The following is a 24,590-nucleotide window of genomic DNA, read 5'->3' on the forward strand; positions in this document are numbered from 1 at the left end:
GGCAGGGTGTACTCCTTTTCTTTCAGCAGGCAAGGGTAGGTCTGGTCCCTTCCCCTCCCTTTTCCCTCTCTCACTTGGTTAGAGGGCAGGTTGGGAACCAGGCACATCAGCAAGCAGCTTGTCTTGGGTGTCTGGCAGGATGGGCAGAGCAAGGGCTGAGCAGCACGAGGTGTGGAGTGGGCATGTTAACTTTGCAGTCTGTGCTGTCTTCTGTGGTGAGGTATCTCATGTGAAAGCAGGGGGAGGTTAGAAGGAGAAGGGAGGGGGAGAGAGTGAAATGCAAACATCACCACTATCCTCAGTAAGAGATTTAGATCTCTGTGTTGGCATAAAAAGGTCATTTTGGGCCTGAGGGTTTTGACATTGTTCCTTTAAGTTAGACCCACAACATAAACTATTTTCAACACTTGCTATGAAGAACAAATGACCTTTAGTAACTTGCCCAGAAGACAAATGGTACGTTAACACAATAAATGTACTTTGCTAGTATCTAGCTTCTTGCTTTAATTTTCAATTAGAAATGTTACTTTTCCCTCTCCCTTTTACACAAAGGACTGCACTTTCATACTTTGATTTTGTAACAGAGATTTCCTTGTCCTCTGTGGGATTGGTAATATTCACTGATAATTACTGGCTATACCGTAAATTTCCTTCTGTTCAGGGACAGCATTTCGTGCTCATCTACTCTGAAAGGTCTGGGTGGAGGGTATCTGTGAGGGAAGGAGGGGATAGTTAACAAGCATCACCAGCCACATCTGCTGCAAGGGCAGAGGAAAGGGAGTCAAAAGGGAAAACAGTTCAGAGCCAGTGCCGGTGTGTATATTTTTTGTTTGTCAGAGCTTTGTTAGCATGTGAAGTCAGAAATGAGACTGAAAATTACAGGTGAAATTATTTCTATTTACATCAGTGAAGGCAGAAGGTGTGGACGTTGGCATGTTGGCTTCTGTTAGGGGAAATGAAGGGCTGTGACTCATTTTTATTTTTATTTTGGTGAAGGTTTCCAGGCTTTGTTATGTAGATTGCTGCCAAGAACTCATTGGAGGGCCTGAAAGTGCATCCCTGGTTGTGAGTGTGGAAGCATTTCTGCTGGGCATGCTCAAATGATGGCTTGGCCAGCTGCTGAGCTCAGCCCCACACTCAGACAAGGTGGTGGAAGAAAGGGGAGTCTACAGTGTGCTGATGTAGGTCACCTGAGGGAGGAGAGGAGGAAAACAAGGAGTAGGGAAGCACCAGCTCTCCTACATGCAGTGCTGTCTTTCCTAAAAAAGTGGAGAAAGAAGGTGGACATTGAGATGCTTCCAGAGATCTGGGTAAACTTTCGTCAAGGGGATGACAGAAAAGATGTCACACGAGCAATAAATGCCTGGAAGAAGGGAGAGGGCGTTGGTGGTGGAAAGATAGTAGATCAAGGGATGGCACAGCAACAAGAAAATATTTAGAAAAAGGAAAGTGATTTGTCATCTGTTGGAGTCACAGATACACTTTCCTTAACATTAAGAGTGTTTGGAAGGTAGGAAGATCTAATGCATTATGCAGAGGCTCATTTGACATTCCATAAATGTTGGTTAATTATTTCTAGGGCTGATACAGTGCTCTTCATCCCAAAGGGATCCAGAGCACTTTACACAAAAGTAGATTTTTCAATTTGCTGATTGGTTTGAGGATTACAGTTATTTCACATCAAATGGAAACATTTTGGAGAAGGTGTTTTTTATTCTTTGATGTGGGGATGGACTTTTGTTTCAGCTGAACAGAAATTATTTTACAGAACCAAAAATGAAAGCTGTCTTTTGAATTTAGGATCACAAATACTTTGGAACCTCACTGACAGCGTGCTTATAAAGAATATTTAAGCAAAGCCTCTGGAAATGAAAAATTTAAATACTTTAAGTTTAAATAGCCCTACTACATCTCCATAAATGTTTGTTTCTTATTTTGCATCTTATTTTGCCAACTGACTCTGACCTTATTTTATACAATTCATCATCTGATTTCTTTTTAATCAGCTGTAACAGTCTTCTTTTTTTTTTTTTTCCCAGCTATATGTTTATGCCCTTTTATGATCACTGAAGTGGGACTTAAATAGAGCTGGAGAAGTGTGCTGCTCCAAGGCGATTTTACGAGGGAAAAGCTGAGCTGGGGAGAAGGAGCTTGAAGTGGAAGGAAGCAAGGGAGAATGAACTGAAAATTAAGGGAAAACTGGAAAGAGATGGACAATGTGAGTAATGGTGACAGTTACTCCCCAAATAAAAATAGGAGCAAAGAAATAAGGATTCGGGATAGGAAAATGAAAAGGGGAATTGAGAGGGAAAAAAAAGCGCTGACTAAAAAGCCAAAAATAGGTCACTCCACCTTTAGTGAATGCTTTATTTCTCCATTTTCATGAGAAATGCCATATATTTCTAAATTTGGAAAGGGGGATAGGATGGCTATTTTTAGGAATTACTGATGTTCCTGGCTTCTTATGATTTTGTAGTTACCCAGAGAAAAAAGGAAAACACAATAACGTAAAAGTTAGAGGAACTTAAGAAAGTACGTTTGAAAAACAGAAGCTTAGTAATACCTAAATTTTCAGGTCATTATAGTTCTGAAGGGACAGCATAACACCCATATTCCTTAAATTTCATGTGATTGTTATGGGCATAATCCTGCAAATGCTTACACGTCATTGGCAGGTGGTTTTTTTCTTTTAATGGAAACTGATATTCCTATGCAATCAGGTGGCTTCAGAACCCAAGGACTTGAGAAAAAGACTCAGTCTTGCTAGACTTGTGATAAGAAATCACAAAGGTTGGGTGGCCTTTTTCATGCTGTTCTTTAGTCCCAGGAGAGAATTCACCCTTTAAAAGGTTTTTTGCAGTGATTTTTCTTCAGACATGGCAACTGTGTGTGCCTGGTTCCCAGCTTAGGGAGCCTGGCTTGCATTAATGCAGCAGACAAGAATACTGAAAACTGAAAAATTCCTACTGTCAATTCCTCAATCTCACTTTTAAAAAAATTTTACTCAAAACAAATCAGCTAAGATGAGGTACTCCTCTTCCTGGCCCTCCCAGAACCCCTGAGGCAGGTTTTGCTGATCTCTCTCTTTCGATTGTTCATCCTTTTATAGAACAACACTGGGAGCTTTGAGGATATGTTTGACTAGCAGCCTCACTGAAGCACTCATGGTGTGAGAAGGGGGAAGGAGAGAAAAAAAAAGACCTGGGTCAGCAGTACAAACGGGGAAATAACACAGGCGTGGTGGTGAGACTGAGGATTTCTGCTTCGCTGGTGATTTCTAACTTTCTTTTTAAAGGGGTTTTAGATGTGGATTTTCAAATGAGCCCTTTGAAGTAGACACAAGGCTATGCAATTTTGGTTTTTTACAAGAAAAAATACGAGGGAAAATCAAAATGCTTCTTACTCTCAATCCCCTTCACAATCATTCTCTCTTTCCTCACCGTGGTGTAGTATACAGAGAAGGACGTGGTTATTGATCAGTACATCCATGGTCCAACTACGCCTAAGCTAGAGGGAAGCCACACTGAAGTTCCCTGTGCAGGGAACCCCATTCTGGTGCTCTTACTGACCCCACATCAGGTCAGTGCTACTATGTTGGTGTGCTGTTTTTTAATGACATAATGTGTCACAATCCTTACCCCATGTTGGTGATGCCAGGGGCCATTTTGTTACTTAGTGAAATTGGGCATTGTATCAGATATTTCACAGGTTGTTCTGTGGTTCTGCTCTTTCTTGGACAGCACAAAGCACATAAATGGTTGTCAGCCTGTTCATGGTACCCATGTAATGAGTTCTTAGGAACTGGGTTTTTTATACTGCACATATTATTTATGCATTTGAATATCTTAATTTAAGTTCAGCTTTCCATCTCTGGTATTTTACTTCAAAGTCTGAAATTCCTGCTTTTCTTATAGGTCATAATTGAGTTATTTTTAGACATCAATGTTAGATGGTAATGATGATAGCTGAAGTAAAAACAATATTCATTTTGGCTTATGAAACGTTCGTGGAAGTTTTAAGTGGAGTTTAAGTTTGCATATTAAAAATAACTTACCTTCAGGAGTAAGAAATTAAGAAACCTTGGGTGCAAGTATGATAGAAATATTTATAAATTTGATTCATAGACAAAAATTCAGAAAAAAAGAGATGTCTGCTTGGTCATGGGAAGAAGCTGCAAGCTGATGGTATTTGTTTAGTAGAAATACAGGAAATGTGGTAAAATTTTGCGTTTGTGGAAAGGGGTATCAATGACAGGAAAGAATATCCAGTGCAAATGCTCAGGAGAAGCTGAAGCTTTGTTCTCCAACATGCAGTGACCTTCTGAGGAAAATGGGACAAAGCCAGTCCCCATAGACCCAGTTTGGCCGTGCAAGCAGAGAAGAATGAAACAGAATGAGGGTAGAAAATGGGGCTGCCACCTTGAAGGTGAGACTGCTCTTCTGAGAGGAAGTCAGTCAAAATATTAATCAGCCTAATATGTTCCCCAAATTCTGTGTTTTGCATAACTTCAGGAGAAAACTTGTTTTTCTTGTTTTTTTTTTTTTTTTTTTTTAATAAGTGGCAAAATTGTAAATAAGTAACATGACAGTAGTAAATACTACTTAAGTGTCACTGTTTGAAGTGTAAGCCTGGGTCAGACCAGTCAACACTAACATGGTAAGCAGTGAGGACTCCAGAATGACAGAAGTGTATGGCAGGAACTGCGCAGCCTTCCAAGTGACCTTTCAGTCAGTGTAGGAGCGTGTCATCGCGGGGAGTGTCTATCAGTTTAAGTGGAAAATCCATACTGTCAAAATTAACTGCTGCTCTGCTGTAGAATCTTACTACATTTTGGGTTTAAGCAGTCATTGCCCCAACAGAATTAATACACTAGTTCAGGAAACATTTCAAATTCCTCTGAAATGGAAACAACTTCCTTTTTATACAGATTTCTTTACAAATTCATTCTCCTGTTCATCTGTTTCTCTTTAGCATGTTAATTATTAAGTTGTGCAGTCTCTTTTCATTGATGGCTTCTTCAGCTTTTATTCCTTCCTTTTGCTTGATTTTCTACACTGAGAAGTTGTCTGATGTGGCTCTTCAGTCCTGTGAGGCAAAAAAGCCATTCAGTCAATATTGCAGGAAGTTTAAACACACACAGAAATGGGGCTGCTCTCATCCAGGTAAAAAAGAGTCTTGAACATGAGCTGGTGCTGTGAGCTAACAGCTGCTTTGCATGCAAAAACATCTTCCCCCTCTCAAACTTTATTAACAGTTGTGTAGCTTCATCAGTGGGAGTAATGGTAGGAGGAGGCCAAGTGTAAACACGGCACAGGTGGCTGTGTGGGGATTTTGTTGCAAGAGCATCTGGACCGGTTCTGGAAAAAATTTATATATACTAAAAATCATCATCATCATCTGTATATAAAAATATATATGATGGGATTGCATCTATCTATCTATCTATCTGTCTATCTATCTATCTATCTATCTGTTTATCTATCCACACATATATAAAAAAGCAATCCCATCACTTCTACCACTGGGGAAACAGAACTTTTTTTAATAATAGTGAGAAATTATATGGAAAATGCATTAGTGCTGTGTGAGGGAACAGTGGTTTCCCAAACTCTCCATGTGTTTCTGTACACCACACTTTACCTCAATTTTCCAGCTGATGAGATCAGAAAATTCTTTACAGAGTAACAGGATAAGACTCACAGGTAGTTTATATTTTTGAACTTGAAATGTCCAAAAATGATAAAAGTAGTTAGGATTGTAACTACTTTCCTTATTTAGCACAAAGTTGAAATATTGAGAGGCTAAAGCTCACTCAACCAAGCAGCCCCTACCCCCCGTTCGACTGCAGAGGAAATCTATTACTCATTTCCTGCCTTTACCTAAAATAAAGAGCACCCTCCTGCCCAGGACCGTGTCTAAGAAGACACATCATCACTACTTTTTTTCTGCGATAATAATAAAAGTGACAGAAGGGGATTCCCCTGAATGTTTGATGCTTTTCTGCTGCACGGCTCCGGCAGTCCCAGAATAGCTGTGCAGAGTCTGCCCCGAAACGCTGAGCTCACACGTCCCTCTCGCTTCACCCTTACTGGAAACATGTGTCCTTCTTTCAAGAAATAACTGGAGGGGCAGAGCAGGAGAAGACTGCTGTCTTAAATCCAGAAATAGATGACATTAAGGAAGGGAAGAGACACCACCTCTTCTCAAAAAGAACTAGAGGGGAAGGCAATGGAATGGCCCAGGTTCAAATTTGGGTGTTGAGCACTAAAAGCTCTGTGCCCAATGTCAGGTTTTGTAGTTTCCAAAACTTGGTTGTTGAGCTACTAGAAGTTTTCAGTGGGGACTGCACATCAGAGAAATGCATTACTGAGGCTGGAGATCAGGAGCAGGCCTTCTAATAGTTCTCCACTGAACATGGGGCCCTTCTAAGAAGCTGCAGACCGAAATAAATGTGCTGATAACTTTTGTAAGTGGAAAACCTTTAAAATGCATTCAATACTTGCAGTATGCTCCAAAAGGTGTTATTTCTGTGTTGTCATGTTAATACCCAGACAACAGGCCACCACTTAGTTCTAAAAATCAGGATATATTAGCATGAGTTATCATCATGCTGACAACTCCAACATAATTTTCTAGTAATTGAAATTAAAAAGCCAGACCCATAGCCAGTGTAAATCATATTATTTCCAGAGATATGAGTGAAGCTCCAGTGCCATTCCGTAACTGCACATTATATGTGCTATGGTGATCTATGGTTTGTCTTTGAAGAGAAGTGACATGGTGATTCTAGACTTACCCAGCATCTACAAGCCACAGCAGTATTTAGTAGTACCTGTGGCCGTCTGCTGCTGTACTCTCCAAATAACTTAAAGGTATTGGAAAGAATCCCAAAGTGTCTCCCTGCAGCAGCACCACTCCATGCTGGAGAAAGGTGGCTTTGCAAGGGGAGCAGGTGTCACATCAGGTCACTGGGCAGAGCCATGTCCTACATTCCCTTCCTGCCTGCCAAGGGCTGAGCCAAGGGCATGTGCACAGAGCAGAGCCCGAGCTGTGGAGGTCTGTGGTGGTGCAGGTGGGGCTTTGCTGGGGACCCCATTCCTGGCTGCAGTGCAGTGCTGTGGCCTCCTGCTGTTGCCTCTCTCCCAGTTTCACAGGCAGAGCTGCACGTGGCTTCCTGGAGAGGGAGAGACTGTGGCTTTGAAGGTGGGCGGTATGGGCTAGTGATCAGGGAGCATAAGGGCAGAGCCAGATGCACGTCCTATCTTTACCACATAAAGCTTAACATTACTGTCTCCTGTGGGCTAAAATACCCTCACACGAGGGTATCACAACATCTGTTTTCTGTACCTGATTTGCCCTGCAGTTTTTGTTTGTCCTTGCGTGAGTGATAAGAGGTTACCATCCAAATAAATAAATAAATAAATAAATACAGAATAAATAAATACAGTGAGAAAGAGAAGTCAGAAGAAAGATCTGTAGGTCTTAATTAGTATTTTGAATGGGAAAAGGAAATGGCTGCTCTTTTTACAAAGTACACGTTTTAACGTTTCCTGCAATGACTGGTGCTTGCAAGTGAACTGGGTCTGAGAGAGCTGTTGTCAGTAATTCCAGAGTTGAGACTTCGGCTACATCTGTAATACAGCCTCTCCCACTCAGAAAAATACACCCATGCATACATATAGATGTATTCGTATATAAGGCACGGCGCTGCGTACGATCCTTTCTGAGTGTGAGCCACACAAGCATAGCACCTTCCCTTTGAATTTTCTCTCTCTTGCAGAAGCGCCACCAAAATGACTAAAACGTGAGTGTCGTACTTTTTGTTGGGGAGTCTCTTTCTGGGGAGGAACACTTTCTTGGGTGGATTCAAGGCTCATTGCCTTTCCAGCAGAGCTGACTTCATCTCTCCAATATTGGTAACATGGTTGAATTCTGCCCTCAGCTGTACAGACGCAGCTGCCATTGACTGCGGCGGAGCTGTGTGTACACATTCAAGGGCAGAACATGGACCAGAATTTTTAGGTTCGTGTAAATGCTCTTGGAGGCTAAACAGAGGTCACGTAGAGTTGTTGGCATAGAGCCATGTGTGGTAAAGTAGGCCAAGTTTTATTTTCCTCAGGATGCTTACTTTTAAAGGATCGTGTGTTTTTTAGAGATGAAGACCTAAAGTCTCTCCAGTCAATTGGTAATTTTTTAAAATTACATCTAATGTGTTCATTTCTTTCTGTGAACTGTGCTGTTGTGTGCTGTTGATCAGCTCCTGGATTCCTCTATAAAAGTGGCTGCATTTTTGGGGATGAGATACTATGAAATTTGTGCAACCTGGAACATGAATATATAATTTTAATATATATTTTCATTTGGCTAAATATTAAATCTTTCAAATCTAAGAACCTTAAGATGAAATCAGGAGGAGTATGTAAAATCTCGCTGTTTTGTGTGAGAAATGTTTCTATGTAACCAGAATTGCATTAAAGAGACAATACTTATGCCACAGCGTGTCATTAAAATGTATCCACCTTTTTATTACACTGAAAGTATGGGAACAAAACTTACATTCTCACTAATATTCGACTTCACATGCTGCAAAGTCCTCCTTTATTCTCAGGTTCTTTTGAGAGAGTTTGAGATCTGTAGAAGAATCTTTCCTGAGAGCTTTGAGGTGGTGCTGAAGTGCTTTAAGAATGACTTTTCAGTTTGCCTATTTAAGTGCTGTTCAGGTGAGCTCTGGATCACTGGGATTAAGGCTATTTTAATAATTCTTTAAAATGCAAATCAGCTTCTGAAGTTTGTGAACATGTCATGGAAGAATGTACAAGAATCTGTGTGTATACAGTATATACATGTGAGTGCATATATATATGTGTGTGTGTGTATATATGCACACGGTGATGGAGACACGTATTATTTTGGTATTTGCCGTATTTTTGATGCTGTTCTGTGAGAGGCAGAGATACTGCAACTCTGTTGAAGCTAATTTTGTTGCATGAAGGTGTGGTCCAAGGCTATGAATCTTCTCACATGTTCATGTTTAAGTTGTTTTAAACCATATGAAAAATATCTGAAGTGCCAAAATGTTTAGGCATTCTAATCCAAATGATATGAGTAAGAGGGATAAGCATTTTTCATTTAAGAGAAAATTAAAGAAGCAAAAAACAACCCAGAATTAAATCTGTTATACTTCACAATAAATAGTTTTGCTTCCAAAGTATCTGCTGAAGCCACCTGTGACGCATGCCCAGCCACCTAGAAGCAACTCCAAAGATGTGTTCCTGACAAAAAGCATTTCCTTGACTATTCATTTGATTACTTTTTTTTTCTTCCTTTTTTTTTTTCCCCCCTAGATGTTTTTCTTCAGAAAAGAATGGCTTACAGGAGAAATTCTGTTTTCAGATTTTTTTTCACTTGGCTGAGTGATGAGAGCAAAAATTCTATATTGGATTGGACTTACTAGGAGCTGCATCTCCAGAAAAGCAGGAGGCCAATCAGGGTATATGTTTGAGTAATTCAGACTGCTGGAGAGAACTGTAAAGTGGAAAGGACACTGCAAGCAAAAGTGGCTGCAGTGCTGCTTTTTACAGCAATCTCAATAGAGAGGAACTACTGGAGGGGAATCTGGTTGGTATCATACTAGAGATTATGAACACTAAAGGTAAAGATGAATTGCTAGTGATTATTTTAAGCTAGGGAGTTTGGGTTTGATTCAGCTATACACTTTCTGAATCCAGCAGTCAGGAATGGCCTGTGTTTTCCCTTTTCTTTATGTAGTGTATGAAAGCTTTTGTGAGGTTTTGATAGGACGCTGCTCCCCAGTGTAAGACAGCATCTTCCTCTTCAAAGACTTGCTTTTGAAATATTCCTTCCAAAAAATACCCAAACTGCTCACTAAGCAATAGTTGTGAGCTGAAATATAATGCCAGTAAACGATTTACAGTGAAATTCCCTTTTCCATGACTTGCTTATCTGACTGCCTTGGTTTGCAAATGAAACCTGCTGCTTCTGTTGCTGATCCTGCCACTGTTGTCATGAGAGAGTTTGGTATGTACACTTGAAGCTCACTGCTGCTTTCCTTTTGTCCTATGCCAAGAACTCGTGTTCTGTGGAAAATACAGCCTGAATGGTGTAACTGAAGAAAACATGTTTATGACGGCAAATATCACCAGTAGGATAATGTAAACTTCCCTTAACACAAGTGGCAATGCAGTGCTGCAGTATGTGTATTAAGGAGATAATAAGAGCTATGTTGGCTGGATGCATGTGTGAGAGAACTGTGTGGGACTCACACAGTCCAGCAGTGATGACTTGGTCTTTTTTAAAAACCTGTGCATTGTTAAAGTCTTCTGTAAAGCCCAAGCTAGTGACAGTGCATGGCTTGGCTTGGTGCCATAGGTGTTTTCTTATTATTACTAAGTTCAGAACACAGGCTATATGAGCTGGATAGGTGGGAGATGTCCTTCCTTCACTTGTCTCTCCACACCAACAATTTCAATATTATCAATGGTCATGGCTCAGTAAGCGTCCAGCCGTAGTGCTGAGATGAAAATAAGGTTTTCTTATGACAGAAGTGACTGCACTAACTTGGTTTTATTCCACTTTCTGAAACGGTACCATGATTGGTGTGTAACCCAGATGGATTTATTCAAGCACAGTATGAAAATGGCCATTACAGAAATAGGCACAGTCTCTCCAGTGTTATGTAAAACCTGACAGAGATGACACTGTAGTGGATGTAACTTCATAAAATCGCATTTACTGTTCTGCATTCAATAAAATCCTCTTATTTATTTAGGTATTGGAATGAAAACATGATTTACTGCTTCTGGGGTTTGAATGAACACTAAACCCAAAGGTTTTTCCAATGGAAAACATTAAATATGAAAAATTCAGTGATACTCTATAGAACTTTCAAATTCCAGGATACAGAATTTCTGCAAAGTTCCAAACATATGTTACGTCTTGTTGTTTTAAAGTAACCGTGGAGTGTTTCTCCTGCTATGGGAAGAATTCTTTAAAAAGCTTTTATCTACAAAAAAATCCTGCATTGCAGTATGCATTATTGTTTATTGATTGCCTGTAGTTTGTTTTACTTTTATCCTACTTGTAGTTATATTCCCAGTTATTGCCATACTTCTTGGTAAGGTAAATTATGCATTTGATTTTAACAAGAGGTCATAACACAGAATTACAGTAAAGTGTACTACTTACTTGAGACTTCAATCCTAAATACTTCAAATGAAGTTTTTATTTCAAATTTTTTATTGCCCAGATTTGCCACACCTTTTTTTTTCAGAACTTAATTTTTAGGAATTTGCTTGTTATGATGGTTTATTTTTGTGTTTTACTTTGAAGAAGTATGATAGTTAAGAAGGGCAGTCAGATCTTTGGAGGCAAATTGTTTATGTCATTTGTTGTGCTGTGTAAAATTGCTGCTGAAAGCCTTCTTACAAGTGCAGCTGATACTAGTGGTTAGTTACAGTTTAACATCTGATTTTAAAGCAGAATTGTCCCTCAAAACATCTCCTAGAAGAGAGAAGAGTGGACACAGACTCACACATAAAGGAGAGAATGTGAAAGGTTATGTGCTTATTTTGTATTTATTTTATGGACTTCAGTTCTGTTTGTTAAAATTGCCCTTTTAGGTAAGGAATTTTTTTTTTTTTTTATCATGTGACCTAGGCAGGAAGAAATGAAGTCAAATTGAAAAGTTAGTAGGTTCTAGATTCAAAAGGCAAATAGATACTTTGAAAATGAAGAACCAATGGAATACCCTAAGGCGGAAGGGACTGACAAGGAACTGTGGTTGTAATTTTAGCCAAATTATTTTTTCCTTATGAGGATAATCCTTTGGTACAAAAAATATGACAGATTTTACCAAGAATGGTACTGTAGTAGTCACTGCCTTTAACATTCTTGTATAACCTGCTGATACATAAACATGGTCTGTATTTGAAAGTATCACTTTGGCCATAGTGAGATGATAAACCAGCTGCATGTGTACGTCACTCATGGCTCTCCAATATGATTTCTGACCTGATGCTAGTGGTAGGTTAATGCTAAAATCCACCTTGTTTTCTAACTTACTTCTCTTTTAATGTCTTATTTCCCACAGTGTATTTCTTGTAGGAATATTTCGGCAACCTTCGTTTGTGCCGGGAAAGCTGCTGCATCTTTCTGCTTGTCCTTGCTCGGGCAACACCACCACTGGTGTTTTATGACTCTGTGGGGTTTTAATGTTTGAAAAGCAACAACATGGCCTCGTCTAAATCAAATTAGCCCAGCTGTAGTCTGTTCTGGCTGCTGATCTGAAAGCTGAAGTCATTCAGTCTGAGTTTCCCAGCCAGCAGTACAATACACGGTACTGTTTCAGTAGTAATGAAATTCCCCTGCAGTATATGCTGATGCTTGTTTTTGATAGGGAGTATGTCTGATGCTCAGAGTTATATTAACAAAGTATTTGAAGGCCAGGGAGATTGCTCTTGTGATGAAATTCTTCTCTGATGTTGTTATCATTAAAGCTGGCTGAAAATGTTCGGTTTAAAACTGGGTTTGGAAAGCTGAGTTCTGAGAAATGTATGTAGGATAATTTTTACTTAACAGTTTCAGCTGAAAACAGAAGAACCTTTGAATGTGAATGGTGGTGTGGTGTCTCATGGGAATTTTAGGTCAGCTGCACCCTGCAGATCTGTGTGTTCAGTGCCTTGGCTCTCCTGTCCATCCCAGAGTCACTTCCTCCTGTAGTCCCAGCAAGAAGAGGGACTAACAGTGTTTGAGGAGATGTAATCTATGCTGTCAGATTCTCACTGTTGTATCTAAATTTCTTACAGCAACATGTTCATTAACGTGGCTAATGAGTGACAGTCTTCTTTCTGTTTCATCTGAGGGAAAATTCTTGGTTATGTGCAAATCCTCAAATCCTTTTTGAGTGGGGCTTCGTTTGTTGTTTTAAATGTACAAACTGTGGTGTGAGGCATTAGGAAAAGCAAGTAGAAGTTCATCCATCAGATGCAATGGGAAACGATGAGGTTTTTCACAGACCCTTATTCCAGTGAGAGCTGCTGCCACATCTTTGACCAGGTCCTGCAAAAACTCAGTCTCCTGCTGTACCATTAGCACAATGGCATAAAAGCCTGCTGTGCCTAAGCAGAGCAATTTACTGTGATTTTGGAACTTACAATGATATTTTGAATATGCTGAAAACATGCAGTCTGTGTGGTGTCCTGAAAATAAGGACCCTGCTCTTATCTCTGAAATACTGTGGAAGAGAGTCAGAATTTGCTGTTACATGCAGGAATTTGTGCTGCTGAGGAAGGATGCTGCAGGTTGCTGTAACAGAGGGTTTGTTATTAAGGAGAGTCTTAAAGTACAGAGAGGCATTTTTGAATGGTATTATTCTTTGCTTGCATCCTAAAACCTACCAGAGTGGGTTTTTTTGGCAGGGGTGTGAATTCAGGAGTGTGAATTTTATTAGGGGGGAGAAAGGTGAGGGAACGTTTTTAACGTAAATAGTTTTTAAGGTTTTTACTTCATTGCTTTACTCTGCAATGTTATAATGCACTTTAAAAAGCGTATTTGAAGTTAGGTTTGAAAAGCAATAAATATAATCCATCTAGTAGAAGTAACCAACATTGCGGTAAAGAAGGAAAAAACGAAATCTCCACTGCAACTCCAGGCTGCAATTCAGGCTCACTGAAGTTAGCTAGAAAACTGGATTGTGTCCCAGCACTTGCCCTGCATGTTACTTACCAGGACTTTTCAGGGACCTGAATGGTCTTTCTGTGTATCCCTGAAGCTGGCACATGGAGCAGTACAGTGCTGTCTGGCCCCTCTTCTGCTGCCAGGGTTAGGTGCAGGCGCAGAGATTGGTGTGCCTTTTCCATGTTTCTTTCCTTCCTTTCCTACAACATTTTCCTGTCCTGTCAGAGTCTGTACAGACATCCTAACCAGGCTTCTTGTGTCATCAGGTGATTTCACAAGATCGGGTACCGCTTGGTACCCAGCCCTGCAAACAATGAAACTCCTTTCTGGCAGGTGCTCAGAAGACAGGGACACTAGAGAAAATAAGGATCTGAAATAGAGCATTTCCTTGTGGAAGGCACTGTGTCTGTGCATTTCCACCTCTGGAAGCCATTTCTCCTCTTGCTTTGCCGTCTTCCTGCTGTCAATCCAGAGTGTCTCAAACTTCATTTGCGCTCATTTCACACAGAGTTTGCTTATCAGCCTGAAAGGCGACTGTCTGATCTTTCCTTTTGCATGCTTTCACTTTTAAGATCTTCCCTTTCTTATGTAAAAAAGGCAATTAGAGTCGTATCTGTTTATTTTAAACAAAATGGCTGTTAATTAGCGTGATCAAAAACCCTGCCATTGTAGACTATGGGCTTCACTTTGTAGTTGCACTAAATTGCGTACAGTTTGGTGCCAGCTGACATGATAGCAACACAAAGTCTGCCTTTTTTTTAACTTAATGAACAAACAGATTTATGAGCCTTTGTTAACTTCTGGTTTAGATCTATAGGTTCGGAATGCATTATTTAGAGTTCTTGTTTCTTAATGACTAATGTCATGTTGTTACTTATTAAGAGTGCTTTAACTTGCTCAAGAAGTTTCCCTTGCTTTTGTATCCCCTTGTTTCCATTTTCCTTTTTTTTTTTTTTTTTTGATGGCTTAATTAAACAGTACATCTGTGGTACACAAAACAGTTGAGATGCACTTCTCTAGCTGCATTCAGATGTTTCAGCACTAACTCTATAGTGCTGTGAGAGCACTGGATATTCTGTCATCCCTTCGAAGCAGAATAAGGGCAGTTTCTGTTTTTCCCTTGCCTCCATCACTGATATTTATTCATAATGTCTGGGAAAAAGATGCGCACAACAATCCATTGGTGTAGCCTTACTTTGCTTTGGAAAGAAAAAATCAAGAATATTGGTGATAAAGCTGTGATAGCATGATTCCCATCTGTAGACTTGTCATCTTAAGTGAATGACAGTGTGTCCTTCTAAATGAAAAAACATGTTAAAAAACCAAAAGCCATTTCAACCAATAAGTGAAAATTCTGTGTACTTTCTTTTTTATTACCATGACTATTACTTTTGCAGAGAAGGTGCTCATTTCAGAAATTCCAAAGGTCTGGTTTTTGGACTTGGTGTGGTAACTTCTGATGGCTATCAAAACAGCTATTAAAACTACCAAAAATGTACAGTTGGAATTAATCAGAATTAATAATCTATTCTGGACATATTCAGCTCTATGCTGGGAACTGCAGTGTAGTTTCCAGAATGTACTTTCCTAGGAATGCACATATCCCCGTCACTGAAGTTTCCCTGTGTCCTTAGATAGCCATTTTTATGTTAAATTCTTCTGTATGCTGATACAAGGCCTAATTGACCCAATATTTCCAGGAATAGCTGATTATTCAGGTATGTCATTATTTCTCTGCTTTTTTATCTGTTGGTCATTATTGAAGGATTCAAGCGAAATCCTTATTTGCATAGAGAAAATCAAAATTGAAGTCAAGTCATAAGCAAAGTCAGTGAGCTGGCATAAATTTGATTAAAAGAAGGTGTGATCAGGCCATTTTAAGGGTTTTACTGTCATTTAAAAGTTTGCATTGAGTGTAATTCTTGGCTATAATTCTCCAAGTACATGTTTAAATTAAAGACATAAGACAATTAATACTTTTTCCTGTGGTTATATTTCAGTATTAAGCCATACACAATTTCATATTAAAATACTGAAGGAAATGTACTTGCTATTACAGAAGATTAAGGTAGTAATAATATTTTATTTGCTCTAAGGGGAAAAAAAAAAACCAAAACAGAAAGACCAGAAAAAGTGGATATGAAAACAAATTGAAAGAACTGCAAGTTTTAGTGTTACTCTGATTGAATCACATTTTTTTAACTGTTGTACTTGTAATTTCCAAATTACAAGTAAAATGAAATACATTTGGGATTTCCAGTGGAGAACCATTTTTAGAAATTTTTTTGGTTTCATCTGTCACAACATTTTACTGAAATGAAATAGAGGCCTTTTCTATTTTAGCTCCATAAAATTAAAAAGAAACATCAGGTGAAAGTAATTTTCAGATGGTAATTTGTCTTTGTATATAAAATAGAGCTTTTTAAGACTAATGATTAAAATGAGAAATTTTCAACTTTATCAAGAGGCCTTTTCTAGAATTTTCAATTTGAAACATTGTAAAAATTGCTTTATTTGTTTAAAATGGTTAATATAAATGACACAGTAATTTACAGTGGAAATAATGATTTGCAAGTTTTTTTAGTCAAGATGGGTTTTTTATTAGTGAACAAAAGAATAAGAAATGGTATACAGTTAAATAAAATAAATAATTCTGGAGAGAATGGAAGTTAAGCACTGTGGTCCATTTCATCCTTGATTCAAGGACAAGGAATTGTTCAATTAATTAAAACAAGGAAGATATTTTGATAAAATAAGATTATTAGGCACTACCTGCAAATAACTTGTGGATCTTCCTAATAAAACTACTCTGATTAAAAAAAAAATTAACAAATCAAGCTCTTACATGAATTACTGAAGTTTGAAGGTAAATGAGATGTGCTTTCTATCTCTTTATTTTCTCCTTTTTGCCTCAGAACATGAAGTACTTACTCAGGAGATGGTTTATGAGGAGAAGTCCCTCATGGCAAGTTATTTTGCAGTTTTTCAGTTCCAGGAATTTGTCACTCTGTGATAAAATGGTTGATATTAGCAGTTATTTTTCATCTTGACTAACTGAAATATTCTATGATTACAAATTATATAGGGTTAAAAACATTTATGCAAGTGCTATTTTTCATGTGCTGGTTAATTTACATATATTTTACGTTTAATTAACATATATAATATTTTGTCTGTAGATGTAATAGAAATGGGGCTTTGATCCATCCGAGTCCTTCAGCAGATGCTTAACCTTAAGCACATAAATAATCCCATTGTTTTCAGTGTCTTTAATCTGTGCTTTTAAGTGCTTTGTTGGATTGTGGCCTAGTATAATTATATGTTTGCAATAACAGTTGCTTATTAAAAGCAGTTGTTAGATCTCAAAAATAATATAAAAGAAATAACATGAGAAAATATGTATCAAACAGTACTGAAAAAATACATAAAAATTGCTTCAGAATTCTTATTTGCTTGTCAGTGTCCATCACATTGCAGATTCTGCTTTTTATGTCGCTCCTTTCTTTTATGAGGGTGAGACCAAGGCATATTAAGGAAGATCCCCAAGACACTTATGTAAAAATATGTTTAAAAAGTTGTATTTGTTATTAATACTGAATTCTGTAACAAAGGTGAGGTTTTATTAAATAGTTGCCTTTCATATAGTGCTAAAGTTCTGACTAGGTCATTCACTAGCTGTTAGCTCCCACAGGCATTTGCTTCTTTCTTGAGTAAGAACAACTGGGTGCAAGGAGTGTTGATATGATAGGAATACGGGTCTCTTTGCAGCATTTCATCTCTTTATGTGTTCAGTGTCTTTCACTTTTCCTTGCTCTTTTTTCCCTGGGTCTGTTCTGTAATGTTCCATTCTATGTCAAACCATTTCCTTTGACCCAAAGCAAAGATTACAGACCTAAGGGTTAAACACTGTATTTTACTCAAGTAAAATATTCTGATGGGACCTGAATGATGGTGTTCACCTGACTGCCAGTCCAGCTGCATTTCAGAGAGACTTGCTATGAGAGTAAGTAGATTTCTAGATTATAAACCCTCTAAAATTTAGTGTTGGTATTAACAACGTCTATTGAGAAATTTAAGAAACCACTTGTGTGGGTAAAACACTGGTCTCAGCATCAAAGTGCTTGTGCCTGCAGCTTTGTACTTGTATCTCCCCTCTCCGTAGATTCCTTTACTGCTTTTCTGATCTACCTGGTCCTCTGAAGTACTTTTTCAGTTTATTTTTCCATGGAAGCTCAAGAAAAACCACAATAGTGGTAATATAAAGGCAATTTTCCTTGCCCTTTTTTATCTCTGAGTCAGAGCTTACGTATATTTTACAGCAAATTGCCACTTCTACTCTTCCAGCATAAGCATCTTGCCTGGTCTGCCAGCCAGATTTTTTGAGTGCATTTACAACTCATGGGAGCATGAATGAGTGACCACAAACATCCAGCATCACTTAAAGGGTAAAAGAAATGTGAAATGATCTGTAAATATCACTGTTATGTGTGATAAAAAGGAGGGCTTGGCTAGTCTAAATTAGAATATCCAGCAATACTCAGTCAATATAATACCAGAATGAATTCAGAGTAAATTTATTTCCTTACATGTAATTGAGAATCTCCTGTGAGCATGGTGGGGTATGTGGATACTCTGGGTTGTTCCTTTGCAGAGGAGTGTGTGTGATTTCATGTACACAGTGTGGGATGAACCACACAGAGATCCTAAGTTCATGACCCAGGCTGAAGATACTGTGTATAGCCATGTGAAGTAGCACTGTTTGTAAAAGCTGAAAAAAACAGCAAAAGATCGCAGGAAAACCAGAGTCCTTTTCTGGTTGAAGTGTCAGGGAAGTCTCCTCCCCCACCCACTCCGGAAGTAGCAATTTCCCCCCAGAAATTAGTTCATTAGTGTGTATTGCTATTCATGCAGGAAGGTGTGTGATGTCCTGGGGCTGTCTGTATTTGAGTAGAAAATGTCACCTCGGATCAGATTTGCAATACTCCCAGCCTGTGCTGGCCCAGGGCATGGAATCTCTCAAGATCTTCCGTAATGCACAGTGACTGCATCACTACAGCGGAATCAAAACTTCACTGTGTTCAAGAAGAGGATAATGGTTGCCACCTTATGCAGCTCGGATAAATGACAAGTTTCGGGAAGGTCACAGCTCAGTGTGAAAAGTCTTCCACGTCTTGGAAGGAGCAGAAAAATTCCATATCCTGTGTGGTGCCTTCCTCGCTCCTCATCTCATTGCTTACACAGGTGGAAATGTTGAAATTAAATAGCAGAGTGAGTGTGAGCGTGCGGCTGTTGTATTTTGATGTGGTTCTTAAATTGCCCTTCATTGTCAGAAGCTGTTAGGCTGAGGAGTGAAATATACACCTTGAGTGGCAGTAGGAATTGGTAATTACCTTTAATTCTCCACAGTGGCACGCAGAGGTGTGGAGTTTGCCCATGTGTCAGTCGGAGCTGACGCAGAGACAATAAGGGTGAGGGCTGCCTGTGATGCTGGACTGTGTAGGGGATGAAATGGGTTCATGTCCCCTTTTCCAGCAGCCTTTGTGCTCAGAGAGTGCTGTGGGTAGGTCAGGGGGCAGCTGCTCCAGCCCCATTGCCTTGGAGTTGGACAGAGAAAGGGCTGCAAGCAAAAAGGTGGGAGCACCCCTGATTTTTTCTAGCAGGTCTGATCACCCCTTCACCGTTCCAAACCCCCTGAGAAAGCAGCCTTCTCATGTCAGGCAGAGGGTGAGGGAGGTGCATGCTGAAGCTGGGTGGGGTGCTGGAGGCCCCGTACACTCTGCAGTAGGAATTACTCTCAGCCACGGTTAAATGTGTTTGCAATGATACAAGGAAGTTTTCGCAGTCATCAGCCCTCCAGTTGAAGCAAGACTGAAAATGTAACACACCATGCCCTAATCCACTTAATATGGTCTCTGTCCATAGCTCCCCACTTGCTGTCATACAGTAAAGCTGCTCGGTTTCTCCATGTCCAAACCGAAGAGGAAGATTAAGTGTGCTGCTGCGCCCTGTACTTGCTGGCAGAACTTCTTTTCTGCTACATGGGCTCTAAGATGTGCTTTGTTTTATTGTCTCCCTTTCTTTTGAAAGGTACAAAGTACAGTGACAGGAACTATCATATTCAATTGGACATGCTTTCTACAGATTTGTTAAGGATTTACTCTACACATTTGTAGCATTTAGTTGCCATGGCAATGACCTCGGTGCAAGAGGGAACAGCCTTTAGGTTGGACCTCAGATTTTCCTTTCATTTCCATTTAATTTGATTTGACTGTGAAATGTCACTTCCATTGCATTGATTAAGCTTCATTGCAGCCACCAGCTCTGTTAGGAAAGTTAAAGGGCAGGCCAGTGGCTGTCATTTTTCTCCCCCCACCCTTTTCTGATACCAGTATAGGTTTGTTTTGTTTTTTTTTCAGAGGAAGACTAAGGTTTTACCCCGTGGTGTTCCACAGTAAAAGCAAAACTAATGCAGCAACAGTTTGAAGTGGTGCTAACCTGTGAAGCTTCCTCAGACAATTTTGCAGCACTTTAAAAAATAGGAATTTGTTTCTCTTTTTCTTCCTGACATGTGCTCACCCCCCAGATAAATAAATTGAATGTATCCTCCAATCCTAGCAACCATATTGGAAGGAGGAAAGACACCTTAGTTTTCAAAACCTCTGTTGTCCCTAGGGTGTATAAATGCCTGCCAGCTTCCATGAGGCAGGGAATCACTGGGACCTGTGTGTAGAGTACCCCTTTGCTCAGGCTCTTTCTAGTTAGTTTGGTATTTGCAGATTATGCAACAAGGGTAAAATAGAGAATGGCAGAATGTTGGGATGGGAGGCTTCAAAGGAGAACCAGGAAAAAGCAAGGATTGCTTTGAGCAGTTTTATTAATGGCAAACAAATTAAAATCACAACTGTGGTATTCTTCATTCCTAGTCAAAAGCATGCAACCTTTGTAAGCAATACGGCCCATCTGCAGAATACAAAGGTACAAAAATTGTGCTGTATTTGTAAAGACTTCCCCTTCTTGCTGCCCTAAGACCTCTGCTTTGTACTGTGTGGGCTGTCAAGGACTTAGATAAATTAGGTTTGTTCATTTAGGTTTTGCAGAACCTCGGGTACCTCTTTTGTCTACATCTCTGTATTAGCAGGCACACAAGCCTTACTGGCAAGCTGGCTTTTTGCTGTGAGCCAGGTTTTTTGCCACATGCTTCAACTAAACATCAGCTAAAATATCATCTTGAAATTTGCATATTGCATGATAGCTGAAGTTAAGATTTCTTCTGCATAGCTTGGTCAGAAGGTAAGAGTCTTATAGTTATGTACTGTTTTGGTTTTTTGTTAAATAGATCAGATGCTCATTTTGAAAACATGTAGAAACTTTGTTTCTTTTTACTAGTCCTGAAAATAATTGCTTTTTAAGTTTGTTTAGTTGCTCAGAATTTAAAAAGAAATGAATAAACCAGAAATATTAAAACAGCTTGGTCTGAAGGGAGGGATATAAGGAAGGCTCATTAAAACAGGCATGTGAGCAAAAACTGGTGGGCTGGTGAGGAAGAGGCCTGGAAAAGTCAAGGGAGAAAAAATGTTTGACCAGGCACAGGGTAAATGATGCAAAGGAAAATTGAAACCCCAAAGTACTACATATGGCTTGCAAATCTTTGCAGCTGAAGGACTGTTTTTCTCTCCTGACTGAACTGAGCTTCAAATTAAGCCTCTTTCTTTTTGGAAAGGAGGACTGAACTAGTGTGAAGAAAACTGCAGTTCTGGAGCCTGTATATTGGCTGCTGTGGAGAAATAACTCGAACATGTGTGAGAAAGAGGGAATGTATTTAACTTTTTCTTCTGATTTCTGCTCCCGTCTCCATGACATGCAGCATCTGGTATCAGGGCCACCCTCTCACAGAGACATCATGCCATTGTGGATGGTCAGGGCCTGGCATGGAAGGGTGCAAATCCCTGGGGATACACATCTTTGCTCCCACTGCATGGCTCCCAGCAGAGAGGGCTTGAATTGGAGAAAGGTCTTTAGAGGTGGAATCCTTTCTCCTGTGTCCCTCTGTGTCACTCAGGTGGAGTTTGACTTCAGCTGTCAGCCTTGAAGCTCAGAGCTCACTGGCAATCCAGGTGAAAGAGCCTGGCTGTGAGCTGTGGCTCTGTTTTCTGAGCTTTGTGCTGCTGCTGGGATGACTGTCAGAGGGAGGACAAAATCTCCGTGGTAGGTGCCCGTCCTGCAAGGACTGGCTCCCTTTTCTGTTTGCTTCCAAAAAGTTAAATGAATAATTGGTGGGAGAAAGAAGGAAAGGAGAGAGAGAAGGATGTAACTTCCTACGTAAATTGTAAGATGTAAAAACCCTCTTAAAGAATAACTCTGAGCGGTCCGTCTGGTGGCCTGTGGCATGGTGCTGTCTGACTTGCTTGCTTTTCTGCTGTGGCCTTGCCTTGGGACTGGGGGGGGAGTGGAAAAGTTGGATGTGAAATCCAGCAACTGCTGAATACTTTTGCTTATCCATGCAAATTGTCACCATGCCTGTGAAGGGGGAGGAGGAGTTTGGCATTGCTTGAGCCTGGACACTGGCCCATGGAGGTGCCCCAAAACTCAGGATGCTGCTCATGGCTTTGGATGTACTCTGTTGTCTTAGCCTGGATTTGTAAAACAAAATGTTAGCTCTGAGCTCTGTGTGTATGTATGTGTGTGTGTGTGTGTGTTTCTGACTAGGCATCACAATCACTTTTTCTGCTTTTCACTGCTTGGAAAGGACCCAATTTTAGAGCAAGGTGATCAGTTCTCCTTTGGAACAGAATAATGTTAATATTCTAAGAATGTAAATGCAGATGCTGTGGACTTCCACAGAAGGCAAGTTCTTCTGCAGTAATGTTTCAAAAACTCCCAAATTCAGAATTACTTACTTACACTCTGAGTCAGTGTTTGGAGATGAAGAAACTGTGGGACCATGGAAAAAACATCAGATTAGGAGAAAATACTTGACTTCCCTGTGCACTCTAGGTTTTTTTATATGGATCGTAGTGTTTGGTTTTCTATGTAAAAATAATTTGAGGCCTTCAGAGTACATGATTGATGCCAATATTGCTAGGTTTTTTTGTAATTTATGAAGAGGTTCTTTTTTAGAAAAATAGTGTTTAAGACTAAATACTGAATGTGGGGCTTGTTCTTCATGGCAGCTGTGCCATGTGGTAGAAATTCCAGTTTTCTGAACTCCCAGCCACACCCTGTGATGAAGACTGAACAACAGCAAATAGCTTTGTTCAGATGTCTCCTGTGTCCTGTGTCATCCTCTCAGTTAAAAATACTGTATAAAAAACTTAAAGCAGGTGGAGAAAGTTAAAAGCTGAATTCTGAAAATTCCATTTTATACAGTATCCCAAATCTTTGCTCAAAAATGAGATAAAATGGATTTTTTGTTTGGTTTTTTTGCTTTTGTTTTTGTCCATACCCAATTGCTCCTGCTGCCATCAAAAGTGTGTCTGTGACTCATGGTCTGAGCACTTGAGATGTTCCACCATGGAGGAACTGCTGCATCTCCTTGTCGAGGCAGGTGTGGAGGATCTCACCACCTAGAACAGAGAAATTCCCATCTCCCTTGGATGCTGCCTATGGCAGCAACAGAGTTGAATTGACACATCCTTTTCTACCTCAAACATACGTCATATTACTTCACACCCTCAGTGAAAGACATTCTCTCACCCAGGTAAACCAAATTTGCCCTTTTTAGGCAGTGAAGGGAGACGCTGTTTAATTCCTTTGCACAAAGTGAGCAGGATTCAGCAGCTCCAGCTCCAACACATCTTTTTTTTTTTCCACTTCTCAGCAGGAGCTATTGGCATCTCTCCCACAGCATCATGCCTTGTTGTTTTCTCTCAAGCAAAAACAACAGAAAAGGAAGATTAAAAGGAAGAAGTAGACAGATTTGAAAGAGGATTGTTAGTTCCAAGGTCTGATGGGATCTCCTTGAAAATATTCACAACTCTGTGTCACCCATGCCAAAGTCACACTGCAGTTTTCAGAACCTTTTATAATCTCCAACATATAGACACTATCTTTTCCTTCTTCTGTTTGCTGCTTAACAGGAGTTCATAGTAGATTTTGTCTATTTACCTCTGGTTTTTAGAATAATTATGTTGTGACAGTCATAGGTCTTGTCATGGTATGCTATTAATATCTTTGTTGTTTATTAACCTTCTCAAAGCAATTGTATGGAGGCATAAAAGGAGAGGAGCCTCGCCTAGTTTTAAGGTGAATTACCAATTTGAATGTCAGGCCAGGTTCACAAAAATTTCCAAAATAGGTGAGAGTTATAAATAAAACTGAATGTGTTACTGTTTTGGGGGAAAGGTGTGGAACTTGGTTTTTTCTTCCAGCTCAGCCCCAGAATAGACACAGGCTGTTTTTCATTTTGAGCTTTTAGATTCCAGCAGACCTCAAACTTAGCAAAAAGATAAGAAGAATTTTATGAACCGAAGAGTGAGTTTCATGCAGATATGAATCAGCACTGATATCTTGGCTACTGTCATCATGTGAGTATGCTGTCATTGCAGCAGATATGATAAATTTGGGAATCTTAAACTGAGCACACTTGTCCACTGTGCCTGTGAGGCAAAGCAGGGAAAAGAGAATTTTTCAAATGCCAGCAATAGTATTTTTAGGGAAAAAAATATTTTACCTGTAGTCTTTTAATTTTATCTATAAACTCCATTCCGATTTTGAGGTGCAGGAGGACTTACTGGGTTTTTTAGGGCACCAAGCCAATATAAATATTAGAAATAAGAGGAAATCATAGAGCTGTTTTCTTATTGTTAATAGCATAATGAATCTTTTGTTGGGTTTCCTCTCGGCAGGACTCTCCCTGCTGCAGTAGTGCCATTTACCTTTGTCTTCTTTTATAGTTT

At 39.6% G+C, this 24,590-nt stretch overlaps 1 protein-coding gene across 8 annotated transcripts in view; it reads left to right on the forward strand.

Moving 5' to 3' along the window:
* SOX5 (SRY-box transcription factor 5) overlaps positions 1-24,590 on the forward strand; it is a 609,605-nt gene that overhangs the window by 41,523 nt on the left and 543,492 nt on the right. Inside the window, exon 1 of one of the 8 annotated variants that reach the window (XM_048300779.1) lies at positions 2,040-2,218. The exons of the other annotated variants lie outside the window; for them this stretch is intronic. The gene's annotated coding sequence lies outside the window, so the exon portion shown is untranslated. Of the gene's footprint in view, positions 1-2,039; positions 2,219-24,590 lie in introns of those variants that run through there. 8 annotated transcript variants of the gene reach the window in all.

Source organism: Corvus hawaiiensis, chromosome 4 (assembly GCF_020740725.1).
Source record: "Corvus hawaiiensis isolate bCorHaw1 chromosome 4, bCorHaw1.pri.cur, whole genome shotgun sequence".
NCBI lineage: Eukaryota > Metazoa > Chordata > Aves > Passeriformes > Corvidae > Corvus > Corvus hawaiiensis.